The sequence below is a fragment of the Triticum aestivum genome, chromosome 5A (genome assembly GCF_018294505.1).
Source record: "Triticum aestivum cultivar Chinese Spring chromosome 5A, IWGSC CS RefSeq v2.1, whole genome shotgun sequence".
In the NCBI taxonomy this organism is placed as follows: Eukaryota; Viridiplantae; Streptophyta; class Magnoliopsida; order Poales; family Poaceae; genus Triticum; species Triticum aestivum.
The window spans coordinates 62,916,856-62,934,460 of record NC_057806.1 but is presented as its reverse complement, the minus strand read 5'-3'; positions in this window follow the sequence as shown (position 1 = coordinate 62,934,460).

Here is a 17,605-nt window from a genome sequence, read left to right as displayed (position 1 = left end):
TCGCCCCTGTGCTCGTCCCCGCTCGCCCACAGTTCCCGCGTGAGCTGCGTCGCCTTCTCCTCCTCTTACTGACGCCGTTCGTCGCCGGGCGCCGTGTCCAGGTGTCCACCGGCAGAGCCCGAACAACCCTCGACGCTCGGCTATAAATAGAGCCCTCCCCAGCCTCCTCGAGCATCACACACTCCTCCCATACACTCCACAATCTTGTAGAAGTCGTAGCCCGGCCGGGCAGGCCGCGGGCCGCTGTCCCCGAGCTCGAGCTCACCGGCGATTCCCTCGGGTCGTCTCCTAAGCTCCAGCCCCTCCCAGGCCTGGGCAACCCTTTCAGGGCCTACGCCGCTCTTCGGTGGTGATGTTCCGCCTGGTTGGAACCCCTGGAGTCGCCTCTGTTCGCCGCTGTCTTCGTCTCCGGTGACCTCCGCTCTCTGCCTCCGCTAGAGAGGCTGATTCCGACGCTGTCCAACCACCCCTAGCTACTCTACGGGTACGGGCAGGTGCGCCTCCGTCTCCTCTCTTGATCCCTCCCTCTCATTTTGGCCAAGAAGCCCTCGTCGCTGGCGTGTGCTCCGGCGAAGCCGCGCCGTCCTCTGTTTCCTTCTCTCCCTCCCCCTCACCTGACTAGCGGGGCCCGCTAGTCAGCCACTCAGTACGCGCGCAAAGCGATACGAGTGGTAGCGCCCGCGAGGCTTTACGCCTTCGACGCCACCCCCTAGTATGTTTATTTAAATTCAAATTTCATATTTTGTCAGAGAGCTTCAAACAGCCAAAACTCTTTAACCATAAGCCCAAATGAATTGATTCTTTTTGCATTGTGTTCTTTGTAAATAAATATAGCAGCTCACCAAAAATGGGATTTTTCCCTGCTGTCTAGATTTTCTGGTGAATTTCAAAAGGGTTCTTGATGTTTTATTTTTGTGTTTATAAATGTTTTCAGATAGTGAAGCTTGCCTTGAGGATCACTAGGAGGCTTGTGAACCTCATCTGCACTAAGGCAAGCCACAACAACATTTTCATGATGCCATTACAATATTTGTGATTTTACAACTTGAATGAATGATTTAATCCATGCATTTAAATCACTATTATATTACTTATATTCTGTTGGTTGCTTGTTTAAGTTGTCATGCTTAGTTTACAGAAAGGTTGAAGCTAACTAAGTTGGTGAAGTAACAAGAAGTAATTTTTTATGAAGAAGTAATATAGATATGAATATAAGTAATTATTTGGAGTTATTCTTTTTGCATGAGAAAAATGATAAAAATTGCTTGAAAAGATTCTGTTTAAAGTGAGGTTTAATGCTAACCAGCTAAGTGTCATGAGTTGTTGATGTTTATGCTTAGTGTGGATATAGTTGACCCAGTTATTTCCGATGGTATATAATGCATATGTTTGTGTTGCACTTGCATGGCATGTTATGACACCGGTTACTTTCACGTTAAGTTGAACCTATTAATAACCCAACATGAATATATCGTTGACCGGGTCATGGTGCCACTGAATCGAGTTTTTGCCAATGCAACCACATTTGCCTTTATGGGAAGGCCTTTATTCGGTCCGTTGTCATGCCTCTGGTCGGTACCTCCAATGAGGGAAGGTTATGGGCGTGTGGTACCCTGGCCCGGTAAGCAGACATAACCTTGTGTGCGTGTTGTTGAGATTATGGTACCGTGTCCCCGTGTGGGACGTTTATGTTTTGGCCACAATGGTGGTCGTTGGTGTCTTTGGTAGACACGGGGCCACCCAGGACTAGCCCGATGGGGAATGTGTCGGAGTGGCCAGGAGAGTGTCATGGCAATGGAGGGGTTTCGTCAGAATGCCGTTGGTCCACCCGATAGCTGAGTCCACGGTTACGCACACACTCGAAAGTAGGTCACAACATGGGTCAATGTTCAATAAATCTTGCACACTAAGCTATGAACTTTGCACTGTTGATGATGGTGGGAAGGTCATCTTGCTGTTTGAGACCAAGTTTGGTCGCGGTTGTGATCACTGGAAGGATCACCGTTTGAGACCAAATGTTTGTCGTGGTTATGGTCGCCGGAAAGATCACGAGGTATCCCTAGTTAAGACCATGAGGTTGGTACGTTTGTGATCCAAGAGCGATCACCATTGGTAAGCCAGTCCGAGGGACTATTCTCACAAAAGAATGATCACAACATGTTGGATATATTGTTGCATTACTAATAATTGGTTAGTTATCATAATATTGTTGGTCATTATGTTTATGCTTGTTGTGAGCTTGCAAGTACATTCAATGTACTCACCTGGCATGTCATGCCAGATTTCTAGAAAGTCTCGTTGGAAAGGAGTGTTGTCTGAGTCTAGATTGTGTCCACATTGGTGTCCCTGTGCTATGGAGTTCTGCTATGACGTTGCTCCGCTACCGCGTAGTTGTTGTGATCGAGGCCCCTTTATGTTCACTAAATAATGTACATATTGTTCAGCTTCACTGTGTGTGTCGCTTGGCCTCGCTAACTGTTGTAATATAAACTTTGATCCGCTTGCATCAATAAAGCGGTTGTTTTCTGTACCAAGATGTTGTGTGTTGCCAGAAGACATGGTCTCTAGGCTGGCAATGCATGGTAAACCGGTTGCTCTAAGCGGGGGTGCCACATTTGATTTTTTTTCTCCCCAAACGTGAATATATAGAGTTAGAGTTGAGGTCGGTGGAGTCCTAGGGGGCCCACGAGGCAGGGGCGCGCCCTAGGGGGTGATAACCCACAAGTACAGGGGATCAATTGTAGACACTTTCGATAAGTAAGAGTGTCGAACCCAACGAGGAGCTAAAGGTAGCACAAATATTCCCTCAAGTTCTATCGACCACCGATACAACTCTACGCACGCTACACGTTCGCTTTACCTAGAACAAGTATGAAACTAGAAGTACATTGTAGGTGTTTTTGGGTAAGCTTGCAAGAAAGTAAAGAACACGAAAATAAAAGCTACGGGCTGTTTAGATAAAGACACAACTAAATTAGTTTTAGTAGAGAGCTTTTGTCAACAAGAAAGTTATTTGTCCCTAGGTAATCGATAACTAGACTGGTAATCATTATTGCAATTTTATTTGAGGGAGAGGCATAAGCTAACATACTTTCTACACTTGGATCATATGCACTTATGATTGGAACTCTAGCAAGCATCCGCAACTACTAAAGATTCACTAAGGTAAAACCCAACCATAGCATTAAAGTGTCAAGTCCCCTTTATCCCATACGCAAACAACTTACTTACTAGGGTCTGTGATTCTGTCACTCACGCCACCCACCATAAGCAAATCATGAACATATTACAAACCCTAAAGCGGGAATCCCTCATGCTTGCACGACACGGAGAGCACCATAGGACAGCGCCAATATTAAAACATACAACTCAAACCTATCACGATCATCAAATAGCCATTAGGACAAAACATATCTACTCAAACATCATAGGATAGCCATACATCATTAGGAAATAATATATAGCGTTGAGCACCATGTTTAAGTAGAGATTACAGCGGGTAAGAGAGAGGTTACACCGCTGCATAGAGGGGGGAAGAGTTGGTGATGATGGCGGTGAAGTTGTTGGTGGAGATGACGGTGATGATGATGGCCCCCGGTGGCACTCCGGCACCACCGGAAGCAAGGGGGAGAGGCCCCCCCTTCTTCTTCTTCTTCTTCCTTGACCTCCTCCATAGATGGGAGAAGGGTTTCCCCTCTGGTCCTTGGCTCCCATGGCGTGGGAGGGGCGAGAGAGCCTCCAAGATTGGATCTATCTCTCTGTTTCTCTCTGGTTCTGCGTTCCCTTCTGGCTCTGTTTCACCGTTTCGTATATATATGGAGATCCGTAACTCCGATTTGCCTGAAACCTTCACCGTGATTTTTTCCGAATATTAGCTTTCTTGCGGCAAAAGAAGAGCGTCAACCGCCTTACGGTGGGCTCACGAGGGTAGGGGCGCGCCCAGGGGGGCAGGCGCGCCCCTGCCTTGTGACCACCTCGGGCACTGGTTTGCCTTGATTTTCCTTCCAAATTTTCCATGTTTTCCAAAAATAAGCTCCGTCCGTTTTTACCTCGTTTCGACTCCGTTTGATATGGATATTCTGCAAAACCAAAAACATGCAACAGACAGGAACTGGCACTGGGCACTGGATCAATATGTTAGTCCCAAAAATAATATAAAAAGTTGCCAAAAAGTATATAAAAGTTGAATAATATTGGCATGGAACAATCAGAAATTATATATATGACGGAGATGTATCAGCATCCCCAAGCTTAATTCCTGCTCGTCCTCGAGTTGGTAAATGATAAAAAAGATAATTTTTGATGTGGAATTCTACCTAGCATAATCTTGATCATATGTCTAATCATGGCATGAATATTAAGACACGAGTGATTCAAAGCAATAGTCCATCCTTTGACATAAAAATAATAATACTTCAAGCATACCAACCAAGAAATTATGTCTTATTGAAATAACATAGCCAAAGAAAGCTCATCCCAACAAAATCATATAGTCTGGCTATGCTCCATCTTCACCACAGAAAATATTTACGTCATGCACAACCCCAATGACAAGCCAAGCAATTGTTTCATACTTTTGACGTTCTCAAACCTTTTCAACTTTCACGCAATACATGCGCGTGAGCCATGGACATAGCACTATAGGTGGAATAGAATATGATAGTGGGGGTTATGTGGAGAAGACAAAAAAGGAGAAAGTCTCACATCAACTAGGCGTATCAACGGGCTATGGAGATGCCCATTAATAGATATCAATGTGAGGAGTAGGGATTGCCATGCAACGGATGCACTAAGAGCTATAAGTGTATGAAAGCTCAAACTGGAAACTAAGTGGGTGTGCATCCAACTTGCTTGCTCATGAAGTCCTCGGGCGTTTGAGGAAGCCCATCATCGGAATATACAAGACAAGTTCTATAATGAAAATTCCCACTAGTATATGAAAGTGAAAGCGTAGGATACTCTCTCTATGAAGAACATTGTGCTACTCTGAAGCACAAGTGTGGTAAAAGGATAGTAACATTGCCCCTTCTCTCTTTTTCTCTCATTTTTTTATTTTATTTTTTTATTATTATTTTTTTGTTTTTTTGGTGGGCTTCTTTGGCCTCTTTTATTTTTTGTAAAGTCCGGAGTCTCATCCCGACTTGTGGGGGAATCATAGTCTCCATCATCCTTTCCTCACTGGGGCAATGCTCTAATAATGATGATCATCACAATTTTATTTACTTACAACTCAATATTACAACTCGATACTAGAACAAAGATATGACTCTATATGAATGCCTCCGGCGGTGTACCGGGATGTGCAATGATCTAGCGTAGCAATGACATCAAAAAACAGACAAGCCATGAAAACATCATGCTAGCTATCTTATGATCATGCAAAGCAATATGACCATAGAGGGAGTCCTGGATTAGGGGGTCTCCGAACAGCCGGACTATCTCCATTGGCCGGACTGATAGACTATGAAGACACAAGATTGAAGACTTCGTCTCGTGTCCGGATGGGACTCTACTTGGCGTGGAAGGCAAGCTAGGCAATACGTATATGGATATCTCCTCCTTTGTAACCAACCTTGTGTAACCCTAACCCTCTCCGGTGTCTATATAAACCGAAGGGTTTTAGTCCGTAGGACAACAATCACAACATACAATCATACCATAGGCTAGCTTCTAGGGTTTAGCCTCTCTAATCTCGTGGTAGATCTACTCTTGTAACACCCATATCATCAATATTAATCAAGCAGGACGTAGGGTTTTACCTCCATCAAGAGGGCCCAAACCTGGGTAAAACTTCGTGTCCCTTGCCTCATGTTACCATCCGGCCTAGACGCATAGTTCGGGACCCCCTACCCGAGATCCGCCGGTTTTGACACCGACATTGGTGCTTTCATTTAGAGTTCCGCTGTGCCGTTGCCACCAGGAAGGATGTCGCGTCCCGTCTTTAAAGATGGCACCATCGCTGAGGGAGCTCTGGCTATCGGCCAAACTCTCCGGCTAGGTGGTTTTCTTATGACCGCTTGTTCGGCCGCTGCACCGATGATGACTTCTCGGGTCATCAAAAGCAATCTTCATGTCAACTCAGAACTCACCGAGCAGTTAGATCCAATGGAGCTCTCTTCCCTGAACGAGCTCTTGGATCGCATTGCCGCCCTAGGAGTTGCTACAGACTACGATCAGGTTGTGCCTAAACCCGATCTAAGAGAAATTAACTCTCCCCAGGTCACCCATCATGTTGTAGTGGTGGAAGAACAATGCGGCAACCCTTCATCCATCTTAAGGACTAGCTACGTCCGGACTCCCGATCCCTCCAAGCCGGATACCCACGGAGGGGAGGACGTCACTCAAAGCTCGAACCCAGAATTAGGCAGCGGGCAAGATTTACCGAAAAACATCCAAGAATCCAAACTTTCGAGTTCGGAAACTCCTTGGCCACTGAGCCTCAGATTGGGTGAGGATTCAGATTCAATTCCACCCACCCACCCAAACATACGTGATCTATCACAAATTAGGCAAGAGCCCGAAGAAACAGTACACCATTACTGGGCCAGATTCCTCCTGGTCAAGAACAGGATAAAGGACTGCCGCTAGGAAGACGCAATTTCATTCTTCTGCAATAATTTCATGGACAAGGGAATCCTCAACGCCATAAGTCGTCGCGAAATTACACGCTTTGCCGACTTGGTGTCCATAGTGCGAAAGTACTATGCAATGGAAAGCGCCTGGAAAACCGAAATAAAATTTTGGGATAATCCGGACCTGAATACAAACCCAGTCCGAAATAAAAGGGTGCATTATCACAATACACCTGGGTTAACTACCAAAAAGCAAAAGACCTCTACGGGGCAAGGAACCGTACTGGAGGGATGGCTCAACGGACCCTACAAAATTCATAGTACAGCGGATGCGATACCAACGCACAGCCTTCGAGCATGCTGGATACTCCAGCAGGTGGCCAAAAGCGGTGAGGATCTACTCCTCCCAAAAACCACAGACCACCACGCCGAGGACAACAATACGGTCTTAACGGTCTTTGAGACCTTCACGTCAAATAATAGATGGAAGCGAACACTCCGCAGCATGTCCGAAATCTGCCACATAGCATAAACAAATCCTTGGAGCGACACGGCTATTACCTTCAATGCCAGTGACGAACCTAAATTCCGAACAGCCCGAGTGCCAGCCGCACTGGTCCTCAGTCCAATTGTGGACGGCTTTCGACTCACCAAGGTACTCATGGACGGCGGCAGCGGATTAAACCTCATCTATGAGGAAACTCTTCAAAAGATGGAAATAGACTGGAGCCGCATTAAGCAAAGCAGCACAACCTTTAGAGGAATCATCCCCAGTCGGGAAGCACGCTGCGCTGGAAAAATCACACTAGACGTGGTATTCGGCACGCCGAATAACTACAGGTCCGAAGAAATTACATTCCAAGTGGCCCTGTTCAGCAGTGGATACCACACTCTAATAGGGCGGGAGGCGTTTACAATCTGCCAAGCCATACCCCATTACGGGTACATGAAGCTCAAAATGCCCGGGCCCAACGGAATCATCACTCTTGTTAGTGATGCGGACATAGCACTCCGCGCCGAAAATAAGATAGCTGCACTGGCCCTTGAGGCACTATCTGAAGCCCTAGCGGTCGAAGAACTAACTGCGCTGCGCTCCACGGTGAACAGGGACGATGTGATACTCGATAAAAGATCCAAGTCCACCTCCTTTAAGCCGGCGGACGAAATAGTCAAATTCCAATTCCATCCAACAGACCCTACAAAAACAGCTTCCATCAAAGCACAATTAAATCCTAATGTCAACACCGCACTACGAGAGTTCCTACGCGAGAACTGGGACATTTTTGCCTGGCACCCTTCAGACATGCCAGGAACCCCATGCAGGCTGGCTGAACACAGCCTAAATATCCTAAAAGGATTCAAGCCAGTCAAGCAGGCTCTTCGACGTTTCTCCGAACCTAAAAGACAAGCCATGGGAGAGGAACTAGCCAAGCTATTGGAGGCCGGCTTCATCAGAGACACAAAACATCCGGACTAGCTAGCAAACCTAGTGATGGTCCCTAAGAAGGACAAATCATGGCGCTTGTGCGTCGATTTTAAGGACCTTAACAAGGCCTGCCCAAAGGATCCCTTCCCCCTCCCCCGCATCGATCAAATCATCGATGCTACCGTAGCACACGACTCATCGTGTTTCCTCGACGCATACTCCGGCTACCATCAAATCAAAATGGCAGAGCCAGACCAAGCCGCAACGGCATTCATCACACCATACGGCCCATTCTGCTTCAACACAATGCCCTTCGGGCTAAAAAACGCCGGTGCAACATATCAGCGCATGATTCAGACATGCCTAGCAAACCAGATCGGCAAAACAGTGGAGGCATACATGGATGATGTGGTCGTTAAAACCAAGCATGTCAAAACTCTAGTAGACGACTTGAGGCTCACATTCGATAACCTCCGAACATATGACATCAAGCTCAATCCGGAAAAATGCGTTTCCGGCGTACCAGCAGGAAAGCTCCTGGGATTCATTGTCTCCAGTAGAGGTATTGAAGCTAATCCGGCCAAAATTCGAGCGTTGTCACAGTTGGCTACCCCAACAGACCTCAAACAAATACAAAATTTAACTGGATGCGTGGCGGCTCTAAGCCGCTTTATCTCCCGCTTGGGAGAAAAGGCATTACCCCTTTATCGCCTCCTCCGGCGCACCGAACACTTCGAGTGGACGGACGCCGCCACGGCCGGACTCAACGAAATAAAGGCCATATTGGCAACAAACCTAGTCCTGCCCGCGCCACACATTGGCGAACCAATGCTATTATACATTGCGGCAACTCATCAAGTAGTCAGTGCAGTGCTTGTCGTCTAGCGAGAAGTGGACGAACACAAATTTCCCCTTCAAAAGCCGGTTTACTACGTGTCCACTGTCCTTACTCCATGCAAATCACGGTACCCGCATTGTCAAAAGATAGCGTACGCGGTATTCATGGCATCCCATAAGCTGCGACACTACTTTCAAGAGTGTTCGATAACGGTAGCCTCGGAAGTAGCACTTAACGATATTATAAAAAACCGCGATGCGACGGGCCGGGTTGCCAAATGGTCCATTGAGCTCCTCCCGTTCGACATAACTTATAAGCCACGGCGAGCTATTAAATCACAAATTTCGGCTGACTTCATCACTGAATGGACGGAAGCCGAACTCCCTAAAGAGTATGGCACATATTCAGACTGAATCATGCACTTCGACGGCTCCAAAATGGTGGCTAGTCTGGGGGCTGGCGTTGTTTCGAAATCCCCAACAGGAGACACCGTTCAATATGTACTATAGATAATGTATACGGACTCCAACAACGCAGCCGAATATGAGGCCCTTCTACATGGTCTCCGGATGGCAGTATCCATGGGCATTCAATGCCTAGAGGTGCGTGGGGATTCAAACCTCGCGATATCCCAAACAAATGGAGACTTTGATGCCAAGGATCCAAAAATGGCCGCTTATCGCAATGCAGTCCTAAAAATGCCAGCTCGGTTCAAGGGGCTTGAATTTCACCTTGTGGCTCAGGAAAACAATCAGGCGGCGGATATCCTCGCCCACATTGGTGCAAAGCGCGACGCGGTCCCTCCCAACGTTTTCCTGGAAAGGCTTTTCAAGACATCCGTAGCATGGGAAGGGGACACCGGTAACAACTGTCCGAACCTAGCCAAAATACCCGATACCGAACTCTATGACACAATCGGAGGCTCCGCCACCGAAATAACACAATCAGCCCATAAAATAATGGCCATTATTGCCCCGTGGACAGAACCATTCCTGGCCAACCTAATTAGATAGGAACTTCCGGAGGACCACAATGAGGCACGCTGCATAGTGCGGCGATCCAAAGCCTACATGGTCCACGGGGGATAATTGTATAAAAAAAGCGCTACCGGGGTCCTTCAAAGGTGCGTCTCCGAAGAGGAAGGGCGGAATATTTTGGCAGAAATTCACACCGGACTCGGCGGCCATCACGCCGCATCCCGGGCTCTTGTAAGCAAGGCCTTCCGCACAGGATTTTATTGGCCAACGGCTTGGGCAGATGCACAGGACTTTGTCCAATGCTGCTCCGGTTGCCAGCTCTTTGCAAATCAAAGCCACATGCCACCCACTGCCCTCCAAACGATCCCCATTACATGGCCCTTCGCGGTCTGGGGGCTTGACATGGTCGGACCCCTTAAAGGGGGAACCCACAAGAAAAAATACTTATTTGTCATGGTGGATAAATTCACCAAATGGATAGAGGGCAAACCGGTAAAAACAGCCGTATCCGGACCGGTGATAGATTTCATATCCGGGGTTGTACACCATTACGGCGTCCCCCACAGCATCATCACTGATAACAACACAAACTTCACGGCCGACGAGGTAAAACTCTGGTGCAGCAAAATGGACATCAAGCTCGATTACGCTTCAGTCTATCACCCACAAACCAACGGTCAAGTCGAACGAGCAAATGGTCTTATAATGAGCGGCATTAAACCCCGATTAGTGCGCTCCCTAACGGAGTCCGATACGCACTGGGTAGAGGAGCTCGACTCTGTACTCTGGGGACTACGGACCACGCTAAATCATAGTACCGGATATACACCATTTTTATGGTGTACGGCACAGAGGAAGTCGTGCCTTGTGACATAATTCATGACTCACCTCGAGTGCGCATGTACGAAGAAAGAGAAGCCGGGCTCGATTGGTAGGATGGTCTGGACACATTGGAGGAAGAGCGCAACATAGCCAAAGCCCGTTCCGCCGCATTTTAGCAGCAGCAGGCACGCAGATACCAAAACAGAGAAGTACGGGCCAAAACTTATAACATTGGCGAACTAGTTCTACGGCTGCCAGACAAGAAAAAGAACAAGCTCGAGCCCAAATGGGAAGGTCCCTTCATTATCGACCAAGTTCTGAACGGTGGAGCGTACCGACTGCGGGATGCATCGACCAGTCGACTCGAGCCAAACCCATGGAATGCAGCCAAGCTCCGAAGATTCCATGGCTAGCTCCGGACTTTACGTTAGTCCCCTCCCTTCATCTATTTTCTGCATATGCATCATCTGTCTTGTTTCCCTTTCTTTCTTTTTTCCTAGGCCTTCAAGGATCACCTTGTGCCTCACTCATACACCATAGATGCGCTAGCCGCACTCTTCATACCTGGGGGCTTCTCTCAAAAAAGCTTAAATTATTTACCTGGGCCCAACGCCCAACACATGTGTTATACTTCCACATGTACCTTTTTTCACCATGATATGCATCGATATGACTTAAGTTTTGGCCAAGCTGGGTTGCCTGGCTCTTGTTACCGCCGGGTCAGCCGGACGTGTACCTCAGACTGGGTGAAGCCGAAAGCTAGCGTTCTTAAGAGAATATTCGGTCGGTGAACAAAAGATGACTTTTATTTATTATCCATATCTGCCCCCAGACGTTTTCACTGTGCATCTTGTCGCAGTCCGGACATGCACTTTAGGGCATGCCTACCCAGGGAAAGGAACCCTTAACGGAACTATTCTCTCTGGAAGAAGTTTCTCACTATCCATGTAATATAACATAACTAGTTGAGCACTTGTCTGATAAAGCACTAATGACCCCTATGCCTGGTCTCCACGCATGCCCCGGTTCTTATATAGCCCAGAGGGTATTCGGATACACTCCGGAAACGGCTCCCGAGGTTGAAGCGAAAAGGTCCGCCATGACAAACGATCTACAATCCGGCTAGAAGGCATCATATATGTCACTTTACAATTACATAGTCAATTTGACTGGTTGAATTCCTCTTCAATGTCATCCAATAGGCTGTCTAGTCTACAGTTCTGTTGGGAATACTTTGCGGCCAATTCTACTTGGCCGTACATTAAATTCACAGGGATCTCCCTGCCATCAGGCCCCACAGATCCGACTTCGGCCATGTGGTTCGGGTCAGCCTTCGTGTACCGTGTCTTCACCATCGCCCAAGCTTCCCTGGCGCCCTGCCGTCAGGCCGATATCTTCCATAATTGGAAGCGCCGCTGTGCTCCTTTTAGCTTTTCTGCAAGCTCTCCAAGGCCATCGGGTATGGAGACAAACGGCCACAAGGCCTGGGCAACGCCTTGCATCACCTACCGAACTCGTTCGTGCAACTGTGTGAGCTCGGGAAGAAGATCACCCGCTGAACTAGGCATCCCCTCGGCAGGACGACCTGTTAACATACCTACAGACATAACTCTGTCAGCCAGCTTCCTCGCCGAACTCTTTTTCAAAGTTCGTTCAAGCACTTACTAAATATGCCGTGTCGAAGCCGTTGATTCTCCTTAATAGAGTCTGATAGTTGGGCACCAACATCTTTTAGTTCCACGCCCAGCTTGGTGTTGGCATCTTGGAAATCATTCTTCTCCTGCCTCACCCTTGTAAGCACGCTCTCACCAGCCTTCAACTGGCATATGAGTTGTTGCTTATCCGGATTCACTCCAACGTCATCTGCAATTTTATCGTCAGATCTGCATATAAGCCGCATTCTAATATGATACTTAGCATTTGACGGATATGTTACTAGAGGGGGTCTCTTTGGGCTCCCCTGTTGCGGCTAGTGCGGCTTGAAGTTGGGCTTTGCACTCTTCCAGCTCCTGGGACAGTTGAGTATTCTTTTCTGTAAGAACCTACATAACAAATGATCCTTAAATCAGTTATCCTAACTGTTTCAAGTCTCAGGGGCTACTGATATATATCATCATCAAATTTTCTCACCCGTGTGTCTTTTACATACTGCTCCGTGGCTCTGCCTAGACCATTTTGAGCGGCACGGAGGTGCGCGTCTCCCGAGTTGAAGGCATCCTATGCCTCTGGGGAGAAACAAGCGTCATGAAGAACAGTCCGGCGACGCCTGTGGTTCATGGCACTTTCCACCTCGGAATGGGTGGCGGATAGTCTATCCGCATCCTCTGTCGGAGGAGCACCCGGCGCATGCCTTGTACTCGTTCCCACCTCTGAGTCCGGCCTTGGAGCCTGGCTTGTGGAGGCACGATTGGTAGCCTCTCCGAGTATAGTCCGGCGAGCGCTCTTTTTCCTGAAAAGAAGGCATGGGCGTTAGTATGCCCGTGTAAATAATGTCTTGTAATAAAGACGACGCGCCATACCGCTGCGCCAGTGCCTCAATGCGGACTGCAGATCTTTTCAGCCTGCCTAGCCAAGCGGCCCCTTGTTGGCTAGTTGCCCCGGGCTCGGCCTTCTGCCCCGAGGACCTCCCCTGCAAAACTCGGCTGTTATACTGCAATAAAAAAGGAGCACAAGGACGGATCCCTTTTTAAGTACTGGGACTTAGGTCTCAGTCACCTGTGAGGCTGGAACTAGCCCAGGGTAATCGGCCGTAATGGCTACCAAGGTATTGTCATTACTTCCTTGGTAAAATACCTCGTCAATCAGCTCCACGGATATGTCCGGATCCTCCTGAGAGGCCGGGTCAAGGGACCGTCCAGGTCCTCGGGCTGTGGAGGAGGGTTGTTTATCTCCTTTACTACTTGGCGCAGCTCCTGCGATGAAATCGCTAGAATGAATACTTAAACTATGGGAATACGAAACGGATGGGCGAGAAAATGTCTCCGCTTACCCATCTCGGAGGATTGTACATGGAGAATCCGCCCTGCGGGTTGACATGATGGAATTCCTCCTCTTCTCCCTTGTACAAAGTGGACAAGATCTTTAATCCCGGCCCTTTGTGGCCGTGGCGGGTGGCGTCATCCTCCCCGTTGAAATCCCACATGGGGTGGCCTCTATACTTGAGCGGCTGCACCCCCCACATAATGCATATAGCCATGACTTCGATCATGGTCAATCCGGATCGAGCTAAAGAACTTATCCGGCTCATCAGATAAAGAATGTCCCTGTCGTCTTCCTCCAGGGAGCTCCGAGGGCGCCAGCTCCGGCGCTTCTTCAAAGGGGCGTTGTCAAACTCAGGAAGGCCGATCTGAATAGGGTCTGGAAGGGGGACATCTTCTACATAAAACCATTCTGAAGGCCAGTCTTCGGACGTCTTCTTCGGAGTCCCGGAAAGGTATCCGGTCCAGGCAATACGCCACACTTCGGCTCCGCCCACTTGGTATATTGATCCCATCTTAGAACGGGGCACAAGGTAGAACAGCTTCTTCCACAAAGCGAAATAAGCCTCACAGCCCAAAAATAACTCGCAAAGGGCTATGAATCCCGCGATATGCAGCAGGGAGGCAGGCGTGAGGTTGTGTAGCTGGAGGCCATAGAACTCCAGAAGCCCCTGGAGAAACGGATGAATTGAAAATCCGAGCCCTCTTACCAGATAAGGGACAAGGCCTACCCGCTCGCCCTTGGAGGGATTGGGATGGCTCTCTGCTTGCTCTCCGCCATTATAGGTGGCAAGCCCGGCTCGAACCGGGACCAGGTACGCTGGGGGAAGAAATCCCTTGGACTGAAGCATAACCAATTTGCTGTGCAGGATGGAACATCTCTCCCAATCTCCAGACTTGGAACTAGGGGTGCAAGAGGAGGAGCTGCGTCGACCGGCCATGGTGGAATGGATCTCTGTCGGGCACGCTCCGATGAAGACTCGGCAAGGGAGGATGATGTGATTTGGATCTAAATCCTCGTATTTTTAAATAGGCGGCTCATTTACATAGCTAGGGGGTAAATGTGAAAACACCCTAGCTCTTCACATTCGCTCGACACGTGGAAAGTGGCCATTATTGGGCGTAGAAGCCAAGGAGTACAAACTGTCACAAGGAACCAGACATTATTTCGACAGGTACACATAATTTGGAGAAGGAACCCGCCTTGCAATGCCGAAGACAACTGTGCGCCGGACTCATCGTCATTCAAGCCTGGTTCGGGGGCTACTGAGGGAGTCCTGGATTAGGGGGTCTCCGGACAGCCAGACTATCTCCATTGGCCGGACTAATAGACTATGAAGATACAAGATTGAAGACAACATACAATCATACCATAGGCTAGCTTCTAGGGTTTAGCCTCTCTGATCTTGTGGTAGATCTACTCTTGTAACACCCATATCATCAATATTAATCAAGCAGGATGTAGGGTTTTACCTCCATCAAGAGGGCCCAGACCTGGGTAAAACTTCATGTCCCTTGCCTCCTGTTACCATCCGGCCTAGACGCACAGTTCGGGACCCCCTACCCAAGACCCGCCGGTTTTGACACCGACAACCATGAATGCTCAAGTCATGTATATGATGGTGATGGAAGTTGCATGGCAATATATCTCGGAATGGCTATGTAAATGCCATGATAGGTAGGTATGGTGGCTGTTTTGAGGAAGATATAATGAGGCTTATGTGTGATAGAGCATATCATATCACGGGGTTTGGATGCACCGGCGAAGTTTGCACCAACTCTCGAGGTGAGAAAGGGCAATGCACGGTACCGAAGAGGCTAGCAATGATGGAAGGGTGACAGTGCGTATAATCCATGTACTCAACATTAGTCATAAAGAACTCACATACTTATTGCAAAAATCTATTAGTCATCAAAACAAAGTACTACCCGCATGCTCCTAGGGGGATAGATTGGTAGGAAAAGACCATCGCTCGTCCCCGACCGCCACTCATAAAGAAGACAATCAATAAACACCTCATGCTCCGACTTCGTTACATAACGGTTCACCATACATGCATGCTACGGGACTTGCAAACCTCAAGACAAGTATTTCTCAATTTCACAATTACTCAACTAGCATGACTCTAATATCACCGCTTTTATATCGCAAAACTATTGCAAGGAATCAGACATATCATATTCAGTGATCTACAAGTTTTATGTAGGATTTTATGACTAACCATGTGAATGACCAGTTCCTGTGATCTCTCTAAATAGATATAAGTGAAGCAAGAGAGTTTTAATTCTTTCTACAAAAGATATGCCCACGCTCTAACAAATATAAGTGAAGCAAAAGAGCATTCTACAAATGGCGGTTGTCTAAGTGAAAAGTGAGGGCGTCCTGGATTAGGGGGTGTCCGGATAGCCGGACTATACCTTCGGTCGGACTCGTGGACTATGAAGAGACAAGATTGAAGACTTCTTCCCGTGTCCGGAAGGGACTTTCCTTGGCGTGGAAGGAAAGCTTGGCGATACAGATATGTAGATATCCTACCATTGGAAACGACTCTGTGTAACCCTAGCCCTCTCCGGTGTCTATATAAACCGGAGGGTTTTAGTCCGTAGGACGAAAAACAATCATACCATAGGCTAGCTTCTAGGATTTAGCCTCTCTGATCTCGTGGTAGATCTACTCTTGTACTACGCATATCATCAATATTAATCAAGCAGGACGTAGGGTTTTACCTCCATCGAGGGGGCCCGAACCTGGGTAAAAACATCATGTCCCCGGTCTCCTGTTACCATCCGCCTAGACGCACAGTTCGGGACCCCCTACCCGAGATCCGCCAGTTTTGACACCGACATTGGTGCTTTCATTGAGAGTTCCTCTGTGTCGTCACTCTTTGGCCCGATGGCTCCTCCGATCATCAACGACGATGTGATCTAGGGTGAGACTTTTCTCCCCGGACAGATCTTCGTATTGGGCGGCTTTACACTACGGGCCAATTCACTTGGCCATCTGGAGCAGATCGAAAGCTACGCCCCTGGCCATCAGGTCAGATTTGGAAGTTTGAGCTACACGGCCGACCTCCGCGGAGACTTGATCTTCGACGGATTCGAGCCGCAGCCGAGCGCGTCGCACTATCACGATGGGCATAATCTAGCTCTGTCGCCGAACAGTGCCCTGGAGGCCGGATCAGCTCCGACCCTTAATTTGGAGCCAACTGCGCCAATCGAGGATGGGTGGTGGGACACCGCCTCGGGGGCTGCAATCTCTACGGCTATCGAGCCGAACACCAGCCATATTCTCTACGAAGCCCGTGACTCCAAGGAGTCGGACTCCTCTCCAGACTCCAAGCCCTCCGCACCCCTACCGATCGAACCCGATTGGGCGCCGATCATGGAGTTCACCGCCGCGGACATCTTTCAGCACTCACCCTTCGGCGATATTCTGAATTCACTAAAGTCTCTCTCTTTATCAGGAGAGCCCTGGCCAGACTATGGTCAGCAAGGTTGGGATGCGGATGATGAAGAAATTAAAAGCCCACCCAACCCACTTCGTAGCCACTTTCGATAATTTAAACGACGTGCTCGACTTCGACTCCGAAGACATCGACGGTATGGACGATGATGTAGGAGATGAACATGAACCAACGCCTATAAGGCATTGGACAGCCACCTCATCTCATGATGTATACATGGTGGACAGACCCAAAGGAAGCGATGACGAGGAACACAGGGATGCAACGAGGGATCGTTCACTCGAAAAGCAATCAAAGCGGCGATGTAAGCGCCGGTCCAAGCCCCGCCTCGACAGAGACAGCAGCCATACAGACCCAACCATAGAGCAGGACGAGCCGGCGGATGACGAACATGCCTTCGAGCAACCGTCCGAATAGGGCAACTTGGATAAACAAACCGTACACCCCGTCCCCGGCGAAAACAACAGTCCGGACGGCCTTACGCCGGATAGGCTCATGGAGCAGAAGAACCTCCACAAAAGGCTCGTC